The sequence below is a fragment of the Chiloscyllium plagiosum genome, unplaced genomic scaffold (assembly GCF_037043375.1).
Source record: "Chiloscyllium plagiosum isolate Xiang-an unplaced genomic scaffold, Cpla_swu_hap1 HiC_scaffold_32, whole genome shotgun sequence".
Taxonomy (NCBI): Eukaryota; Metazoa; Chordata; class Chondrichthyes; order Orectolobiformes; family Hemiscylliidae; genus Chiloscyllium; species Chiloscyllium plagiosum.
In genome coordinates, this window is record NW_028270170.1 from 19,417,440 (window position 1) to 19,427,608 (window position 10,169).

The window sequence follows — 10,169 nt, forward strand, 5'->3', positions numbered from 1 at the left end:
AAATAAAAAGTTCTCAAGTGATTTATTTTTTCTTTTAAAAAAAAAGGGCGAACACAAGATCATGAGATCTAGTTGAATGAAGAAGGCTCTTTAACCACTTGGTAACACTATTTGATCTCACATACCTTCACCCCTTTATATTTTCTATTTGCTCCTTAACTTAAACTAGCCTCTGGCCTCAGTCACACTTCCAGGCAATTTGCTGTTAACACCTTTCATGTGAAAGAACATTTCTTGATTGTCTTAAAAGTTTCCCTTCAAATACCTTGAACTTGCCACCTCCTGCCATAACATATCTGAAAGTGTTATTTCAAATTTATTTCATTCACTTAAGCTATCTTTATCCAGGTTTCCATTTCAACTCAAATTCTAATTATCTATACAGATATTAAAATGCAACATCCACAGCACAATGCTATTTCTTACCAATGATTTTCCTTGAAGCTTAGTAAGTCTGGTGATTCTGTTATAATCATTACTTTTGCAGTAAGATACATCAGCACACCAAGTAAATTGAGTATTAGGGTATCAACGCCCATCAAGACACCACGACCAGCAAAACAAAAATATAACAAACCTAGCTTCAGCTAACAAAACGTATTCCTCATACTTGAGATGTTGCTAAACAGTAACCAAAGAGAGAGTTTAGATGACAGTAGTTAGGCAAGGTGAGATTCAATCTCTGATGTCAACTGAAACCCTCAGTGGAACTGCTGACAGCAATTACCCTCCAGTATCCATTATTCTGTACGTTATGGAAAACTACAGAAAGCTCCCAAGATACCTGGTAGTTACAATTGGTGATACTCTCCAGTATGGAATGTGGGACAGGACTCTGTGTAAACAATGCTGCCAAGAAATGATGGGGCCTGATTGTAACTCCGTGTAAGTGAATGGGATTTAAGTGATGTCCCATGGTCCCATGTTTGATAGGACCAAATTAAAATGAACACTTTGATGGGTATGTTTACTTCTTGCCTTAAAGACAGCAATGTGGGGATGCTGCATTGAATTCAAATCTGATGAAGCACTTGACTGGGCAGTGAGTGAATTTCTATTTCCCATGAATGATGAGTTAGTTATGGCAAAGAATTCTGGTTAGGAACAAAGTAACAAGGGGGTGGTACAGTGGCTCAGTGGTTAGCACTGCAGCCTCACAGCGCTAGGGACCTGGGTTCGATTCCAGCCTTGGGTAAGTGTCTGTATGGAATTTGCACATTCTCCCTGTATCTGCACGAGTTTCCACCCATGGTCCAAAGGTGTGTTGGTCAGGTAGATCGGCCGTGCTAAATTGCCCATAGTGTTAGGTGCATTAGTCAGAGGGAAATGGGTCTGGGTGGGTTGGGCCGAAGGGCCTGTTTCCACAATGTAGGGAATCTAATCTTATTACAAGGCAGAAGAAATGAGAACATTGCAAGTTTTTATTTTAAATCGGATCCACAAAATCCTCTCGTGCTGCTTTGCCTGAGCAATTTCATTGGCCTTTAAAAAGAGTTAAATAGTTTATTCCTCTCATTTAAAGAGGTATTCTTCAAAACAAAAACAAAAAAATGAATTATTTTACAAAAGTTGAAAATGTGCTAAGTATTTCAATATGTTTGCAAATTCATATGGTCTGCTAATAAAATTTGCCTTGCTTCACAGAACTGTTACCAAGGTCGCACTGCAATATTCAAGGGAATAGTCTGAAAATTATCTGACTGCTAGCAAATATTTTCAACAACTTTTCATTCTTCATTGCAGTTTAGAATGTGTGGAAATGTCTGCTTTGAAAATAGATTACAGTATCAAAAGATAATAAACAGACTCATTAGCAGATGGTGCATTTGTGCAAGATTAATTCAGGTGTATATTGAAGATGCTATATAAATGCAAGTCCCTATTGTAGTTTAGGCAAAACGTCTTGTAAGTATAGATGAAATGAATACATTTTAACTTCTTAAATTCTTGCATTCAAACAAACTATGTGAACTTTTCAAAGAACTAAAGCACAAAATCCATTGTTTTCTGTGTGTAATTTAATGGTATTATTATTATAGTTCTAGTATATTCACCTTATGGCCAATACTGATGTATTAGCATTTCTTCTTGCAAAGCAATGTCAATGTGCTTTTAGTGGTTAATCCTTTTAGATCTTCAAGTTTGCAAATGTTATATCTGAACTCTGAAGACAGGTTCAGAGATGCTTTTCTGATCTCTTACCCAAACCAATAATCCCCATCTACTGAGTTTCAAATTACACTCACTGGTGATAAAATTTAAAGACCAATTAAAATGTTAAAATTAAAATACTCAATTCATTTACTCCATGTGTGCATTGTTTAGGTCTATATTCTCCATTAGATGTAACTGAAAATGAAGTTGCTGCTAACCCAGTGATGTGAATGATTCATAAAAGATAGAATGATTACAGTATCTAGTTCAGTTTAAGTTTGATGGCATAAATGGACTTACCTCTCCTTGTCCAGTTGGACTCTAGTGTGTTATTTTTCTGTTATAAAATTATTGAATGACTTGGAATTGCCAGAAACTTATTATGCCTGGATATTTTACATATTATGCCTTCAAATAGTGAAAACTATCATTGTGTGTCATGAGGAACTAAGGTTTTTAACAATGTTGTGCAGTGTCTTGCAATTACATTCTTTGATGCTATCTATCTGAACATGAAAAATACAAATAATGCTTTGCAGAAGTAAATTTATCAGTACAAGGCTGGAAAATACACAGTTCCATTCCAAATCTCACAAAACAGGCAGAAAACAGTGCGCAGTCTGAATACAAAGGTGGAATTGCAAGGCTGGATTGCTACTCTTTTCTGGTTAATTAATATTAATAAAATACAATGATCACTAGGCATTGACACTCATCATCGTGCCTCTAAATTCCTGACCTTTTTTCTTATATACTGAATAAAATCACTGATAATGAATAGGAAAATTTTCATAAATATTTTGGAAGAGTCACATAAAGATGGCTTATTTGAGTAATGTAATTCAAAACAAAACAATGGCAAGTAACATTGACAAGGTTTTTTTTTAAACTGGCCCTCAGAAATACTTATATGGGCTTTTGCCCGAAACGTCGATTTTACTGTTCCTCGGATGCTGCCTGAACTGCTGTGCTCTTCCAGCACCACTAATCCAGACTCTGAACTACTATATCGAAATGCATATGTGCCACTGTTTTGGCCATTTTTCTCCATATACTTTTGCAGAAGCATATTCATTGAGTATGTAACTCAAAGAAGGATTGCTCATGAAACAGCTAAATTCAAGCTGAGCCACCTATGTCTTAAACTATTTTTCCAATAAAAATAAGTTGATAGAGACTTAATGGAACTCAATGTAAAGTGAATGCTTCACATTATGTGAAGATCATATGAATTTATACTTATGTATAAATTATACCTTATACCTTTCACACATGTGGCAAAAAAAAAGTCACTGTTGCAAATTTCAGAGTTATCTTCACGTATTCAGCTTGGGTTTGAAGTTTCCCTCCTTTGCACAAGTAATGCAGTCGCACATTTGTGTGATATTCTATAAGCACCTACTGATAATGTCTATAGGCAATGCTTTCTATCAGAATGTCTGAAAAACATGATGGGGTGATAAGCAAAAAAAAAAATTCATATTGGAGCATGATTCCACATAGTGAGAATGCTGTGTTTTCCTCCAAATTTCTCTCCGATTTAAAAGGTAACAGTGAATGAATTAGAGGAGCCATGGAAACACAAGAGAAAATCATGAACATGCAACATTTCACTAATGTGGCCTGGTAATAAGAAAAATGGCATTATGTTAGGAATAAAAAAATACTGTCAAAAAGATTTTCTAATATATTTCTAAAGGTACAGAAAAGGACAAATGTTGAGTTACCTGTTAACACTCATCTTACATTGACAATAATTCAAAAGGAAGTTGGGGAGTACTTACATTGTTGATACAAGTTTATATTTTACATTGTACTAAATTGAGTTTCATGGTCATTGCCAGTAATTTCAATCTTTGATTTTTTAAAAAATAAACTCTGTGTAAATACACCAAAGATTGTGACTCTGAGCTATATCTGCACAGTGATTAGCACTGCGACAGAGACCCAGGTTCAAATCCCACCTTGGGCAACTGTCTGTGTGGAGTTTGCACATTCTCCCAGTGTCTGCGTGGGTTTCCTCCGGGTGCTCCGGTTTCCTCCCACAGTCTAAAGATTAGGTGAATTGGCCATGCTAAATTGCCCGTAGTATTAGGTGAAGGGGTAAATGTAGGGGAATGGGTACGGGTGGGTTGCTCTTCGGAGGGTCGGTGTGGGCTTGTTGGGCCGAAGGGCCTGTTTCCACACTGTAAGTAATCTAATCTATCCAGATTAAGAGCATCCCAATGTAATTATTGTGTAAAACAGAAATGGCTAAAGAAACCCTGGCAGCATCTGTAGAGAGAAAACAGAGTTAATGCTTCTAGTCCATTGACCCTTCTTTATTGTCTATTTTAAGTTCACAGATCTCAGTCAATGTATGAGGCTAAACTGGCTGCAGTGCCCTAAGACTAGCAAGTGAGAAATCAAAAGCTCCTGCTCTTTATTTAACGACCCTTGATTGAAAGTACATCCAAACATGTATCAGCTAACAATGAGATCAATCTCAACTGTAATACTATGCACAGTCAATTGACCTTTAAGTACTCACTGGCTAGATCACCATAAGAATGATCACTTGTCAAAGATATCAGGGGGCTTCTGGCACCTGTAAAACTGTCTCTAAACATATCAACAGTTTCCAGAAAGGGGATTTTAAAGGGGTAGAATGTTCCTACTAAAATAACCCGTACTCATAGCACCTTTAAAATAGTAAAATAACCCATAAAGCAATATGGTCAGTCTTCATACATCTACGCACAGTGATATGGTCAACATTACTATATCTAGGTTTAGTCACTTCTAAATTTTCCTTCCTTTCCCCAAACGTTGTATACAATAAGACTCTAATGTCTATTGTTTCAGCAGTTTGATTCCTCTTGTGACATCTAGAAAGATCATTTGAGACAACTCTGGGATTAGACATTGTCAGCAATTAATGTTTTGCAGAAAGTGTAATTCGTGTTTATGAACAAGACGATCAAATAGGATTGCTGGGTGTTTAGTACTTCTGAAGAGCAAGTTGGGAATTTAGATGAACATTCAACACACACCTAAATAAATTGCCATTAATGTCATTGAGTAAAATTGACCAAGATCATCACTCCTGATGATTGTTAATTTATACCCAACTGGAAGAATGAGTGTGCAGAATTTAGGTGAGGACTAGAGTGTGTTAGATGTCCTAATATTCAAATAATATGCTGAGAGTCACCAAGAGGAACAAGAGAATAATTAGCACTCTAATTACACCCCAATGGCTCCCAACATAAGTGAGGGAAGAAAAGTTCAAACGTCAGAAGTTGATGAGAGAGTAAACATTGCACAAAAATCCACTCTTACCACAGTTTATCAGTTCCAGTCTAGCTACTAAATGAGGTACCCCAGTCAATGTGCAATAATTATGATGCAATAACTGACATCTTCTACTGAAAGACAGAAGGAATTTAAGAACAAGGTAAAAGCAAAGAGTCCACTTTATGATAACATCAATACTTACAGCAACATCGACAAATCCAAAGAACAAACTATTACCAGGCTATATAATGCACTTTCAAGTACTTTTCAAAATAAATCCTGCTTATTACAGCAAAGTTCTCTTCCATTAGAATCACTCTGTTTCACATCATGACAACATAATTCTCTGACACTTAAGGATTTATGACCCATTTCCCCCCATTATAAACAGAAAGCCCATCTATGAAAAAGACCAATTATGGCTTGCAGCTGAGGTGTTTTAGATGCCTCTTCAGTGAAACATCTAAACCTTAATATTTTCCATCACTTTGTTCCTTCTTTCTTTCTACAGGTCACTAAAACATCCATGTTCGAACACAGTCCATCTGACACTCATTATCAACACATTGAAACATCCCATATCTCAGAGACAATGGAGAGAGAGAGAGAGAGAGGTATGATTGAACAAAAACTGCAAAGTTTCAATAGTCACAAAAAGGTTAAAGATCTACAATTACTTTTGTCTCCAACGGTATTGAACAAAAAAAAATGCAAAAGCCTGTTTTCCACAATAAACAAAGTTCCATTCTTTGCTATTGAGGCGAACAACCTTTAGGCACCAAACTCTCTAATCAGACTACAGCTGGATAACATTAATAATTTACATATAAATAGCCTTCAATCTACGTTTTCAGATCTGTAGGAGTTAAGAATTGAATGACTAAAAATTAATGAGATATTAATCAAATTGCATTGAAAATAGGAATGAGCATGTGGTTGCTAAAATTCAGAAAAAAAGCAAGCGCCATACTCGACTACTTTACTGTTTAAAAACTCTTTCTGTCTCAGTCCTGAATAGTTTTGCAATAGCGAAAGCCTAAATCGGTAAATAAGTATTAGATAGCATTTAAATATTTGGTAACGTTTTAATTCTCAAAGACAGCTTGAAGAGGATAACTGAATTTTGATTTCATTTGCAGCAAGTCAGATGTTCTTTGTAATCAGGCAGGGGATTTGGTAACTAGCAATGCCTTTGCAAACAGCCCATTTGCAAACATGAACTTTCGTTTTAAAATATAATTAATTAATTTCTTCCCATTTCTGCAAAAGATGCGCTCAATATTCAATGTTATTTTAAAATAATTTGAAATGATAGTGGATTTAAATGCGCCCTGTCTCAGGTTGGCTACTGGGGCAGTGTAGCTTTAAGCATTTCCACTGTCATTGCCCAGCGCTTCATGTTTGTCCGGATCAGACGAATAAACCACAAAGCAGATCATCGTGCGATAAGCACCAAACGTCAGGGGCTGGAAGGGATGAATAAACTGCTGCAACAAGAAATTAAACTTCATCTAAAAGTATGATCTCACCTGATTTATGGAACTGTTTTGGCTGATGCAACATAAATCCCCGGAATCGGAGAGCTGCATATGTAAAGTTTTTTTTTAATTAAGTCTGTGCAGCCGACTTCAGTGATGGTTTCAAAAGACTTGTTTTTCTTGCTCCAGTCAGTTGTTTGCCCAAGGGATTCGGCGATTGGTTCATTTCCTCTTTCACGGGCTCAGATTTCGTGTCTTTTTTTAAATGAATGACCTGACTTAGTCAATGACATGACATTAACAAAGATTCCAGCCTATGAGAGGTGAGAATCGAGGTGTTATATTACCTGGAGCTGGAACACCCACCCCCAGCTCGAAAACCAATCAGGATCCAGAAGCTCATTTCCATTCATAGTTCTGATCCTCTGCCATGGCCTCTCATTCACAAAAAAAACTTTCAAGGGGTCATTGATAAAATCTGGAAGCGGTGGAAGCGAGTATTTATTCAGACCTTTTTTTTTAAAGAGAAGACTGAATTTTGTTAGAATCAAATTTTTCAAAGCAGAGTTTTTGTACATAAAGTTTCTTAGTTATAGAGTTTGAAGAACAAGTTCATTAATTAACAGGTATCCCTTGTTATTTTCTTCAGATCTAGCTCCAACATGATACACAGTGGAGCACTGTTTACAGAGAAAAGCTGGAGTCAATTTGCATTTAAATCTTGCCTTAAATTACATAGGATTATGAGGCATCAGGCATTCATAAGAGTTGCATCATAGGAATATTTCTGCAGCTTATTTTCCACAGACTACTTGGTGCATATGTGTGACTTAACCCTTTTAATCACCTCCATCCTCAACACACATAATGACAAATACGTGAATTATACCTTTGTTACTCGTCTTTTGGGCATTTTAAAAAATGTGTTTTCGGGGTGACTTAGAGACAGCATCACTGAAACACTCTCGTTGACATATCACAATGGCAGTAGTATATTAACAAACATTATTCATGTAGAAAGTCTTAGTAACATATGAGAAACATTAACCTGAGTTTAATAGATGATTTATTGGAGATATAATGTTTAGCAAACATAGATGGGAAACATTTTTTGTTATTTATTTTTGAAGAAAAACACTTTAGAGAATCAGTTTTAATGGAGTGACTAGGGAATTCTGAGGATAACTATTGATTTCAAAGATTAGAAATGTTCTAAGTATTAACTCTTCATGGGCCAGTTGCAAGAACTGCTTGCTTCTGTAAAGCTTTGTAAGAAATACTCTGAAACCCTTCACAAAAAGGGACTGATGAAAAACAAACACCAAGACAGCTGAGGAAGCACCAAAAATGTTGTTAATGAGTAAAAGGAAAAGATTATTACTTGGGTAAATGAGAAGTGAAGATGTTTGTGAAGGAAGAGTCAGAGTTTAGGATTCTGACTGTTCAGTGATTTAGTATTAAAGTTGATGTGAAAGGAAAGGTAGACACAAAAGATCAGAGTCAGAATTCAGAGTGTTAGAAAGGGATGCAGGACTGGAGCAGATTGCAGTGACAAAGTGGAAATTAACTATGGAGTGATATATGATTAACATTAATATTTAAAATATAGTACTTGGGGGAATAGGAATCCATTGTGGGTCAGTGAAGATTGGGTGGAGGGGAAGCCAGACTTAGTACAGGAGTGGATCAAACTAAACACAATACGAACAAGGCAGGGAAAGAAATGTCTCTTTGCATCTTTTCTTTTGGCACTACCGGTTCCATTAGGACTCCAAAAGGGTGTCAACTGCATTGGAAGAATGGGTTGGACTCCATATTGGTGCCAGCAGTAGTCCATAAGAAATGAATGTTGACAGAAAGTGTGCAGCACAGGAGTAGAGCATGATGTCAATCAGTGTGCCACACAGACTTGACCCTAGTAGGTGATATTTTGGAACTCAATAGTCAAAGCAGTTGTGAAATGGAAATATTTCCAGAGATCACTGTCCAGATGAATGAAATTTAACAGGGTTTAGGGTGTAGGTTTGCTCGCTGAGCTGTAGGTTTGATATCCTCCAAACACCAGTCCTCCACTTTTCACCTTTGTGACTCACACCCTGTTAAATCGCAAGGTTTGTAGCTCAGGTTGAGGTTTAGGGTGTAGGTTTGCATGCTGAGCTATAGGTTTGATATCCTGTTCATTTTCTGAGGGGTTGATAGATGGCATCTAGATCTATGTGCTTGTTTATGGCGTTGTGGTTGGAGTGCCAGGCCTCTAGGAATTCTCTGGCATGTCTTTGCTTAGCCTGTCCCAGGATACATATCCTGGGACAGGCTAAGCAAAGACATGCCAGAGAATTCCTAGAGGCCTGGCACTCCAACCACAACGCCATAAACAAGCACATAGATCTAGATGCCATCTATCAACCCCTCAGAAAATGAACAGGAAATGACATCACCACAAACCCCTGGAACCCCATCCTGGAGAAAGATATAAATAGAAAGCAGGAGACAACAGCTTCGCTTCACTTGGAGGTTGCCACTGATGATGTTACCTAGCCAGCGAATGAAACGTCTGGATATCAAACCTATAGCTCAGCATGCAAACCTACACCCTAAACCTCAACCTGAGCTACAAACCTTGCGATTTAACAGGGTGTGAGTCACAAAGGTGAAAAGTGGAGGACTGGTGTTTGGAGGAAAAATGACATGATCAATTCTATTGAATGCTATGGAGAGTTACAAAGCATGAGATACTTCTTGTGATCACCATATTAAATTCCAATTTATTCAGCAACAACCATATTGCAGTGCAGTGTTAATGTTGCATTGCCTGAAGTGCTCACCTTCAGATAAAATATTAAAAATGAGGCTCTGCTCAGGTAATTGACTTGTGTTTCTATTCAATGGAGGTCTCTGAGAGCCAACATTTACTCCACAACCAGTACCACTAAAAACAGAGGAACTGGTCATTCAAATTATTATTCTCTTTGGGTTCTTGTTGTATACAAATTAATTTCTACATAATACAGTATGTGATGGAATATCAATATGAGATGCTGTGAAATGTTTGTAAGAGTGAGTAAGATGTTACGTAAACATAAGACTGGCTTTATACCCACTTGGCATTGACGCAAAAGGAAAATAAACTTTGCCAGGAATGCTGACGCCTTCACCATTTGGCATTCTCACCTCCTGCCATTGGTAAAATAGCAGCAGCAGTGGCAGGAAACTCTTCAGTGTTGTAAAATGGCCATTTATGGACCCGCGATAGTCCAAATG

General features: G+C 37.1%; 1 protein-coding gene across 1 annotated transcript in view; it reads right to left on the reverse strand.

Moving 5' to 3' along the window:
• etv4 (ETS variant transcription factor 4) overlaps positions 1-7,197 on the reverse strand; it is a 113,434-nt gene extending 106,237 nt beyond the window's left edge. Inside the window, exon 1 of the mRNA XM_043675033.2 lies at positions 6,960-7,197. The gene's annotated coding sequence lies outside the window, so the exon portion shown is untranslated. The remainder of the gene's footprint in view (positions 1-6,959) is intronic.
• Between the last annotated feature and the right edge of the window lie 2,972 nt (positions 7,198-10,169).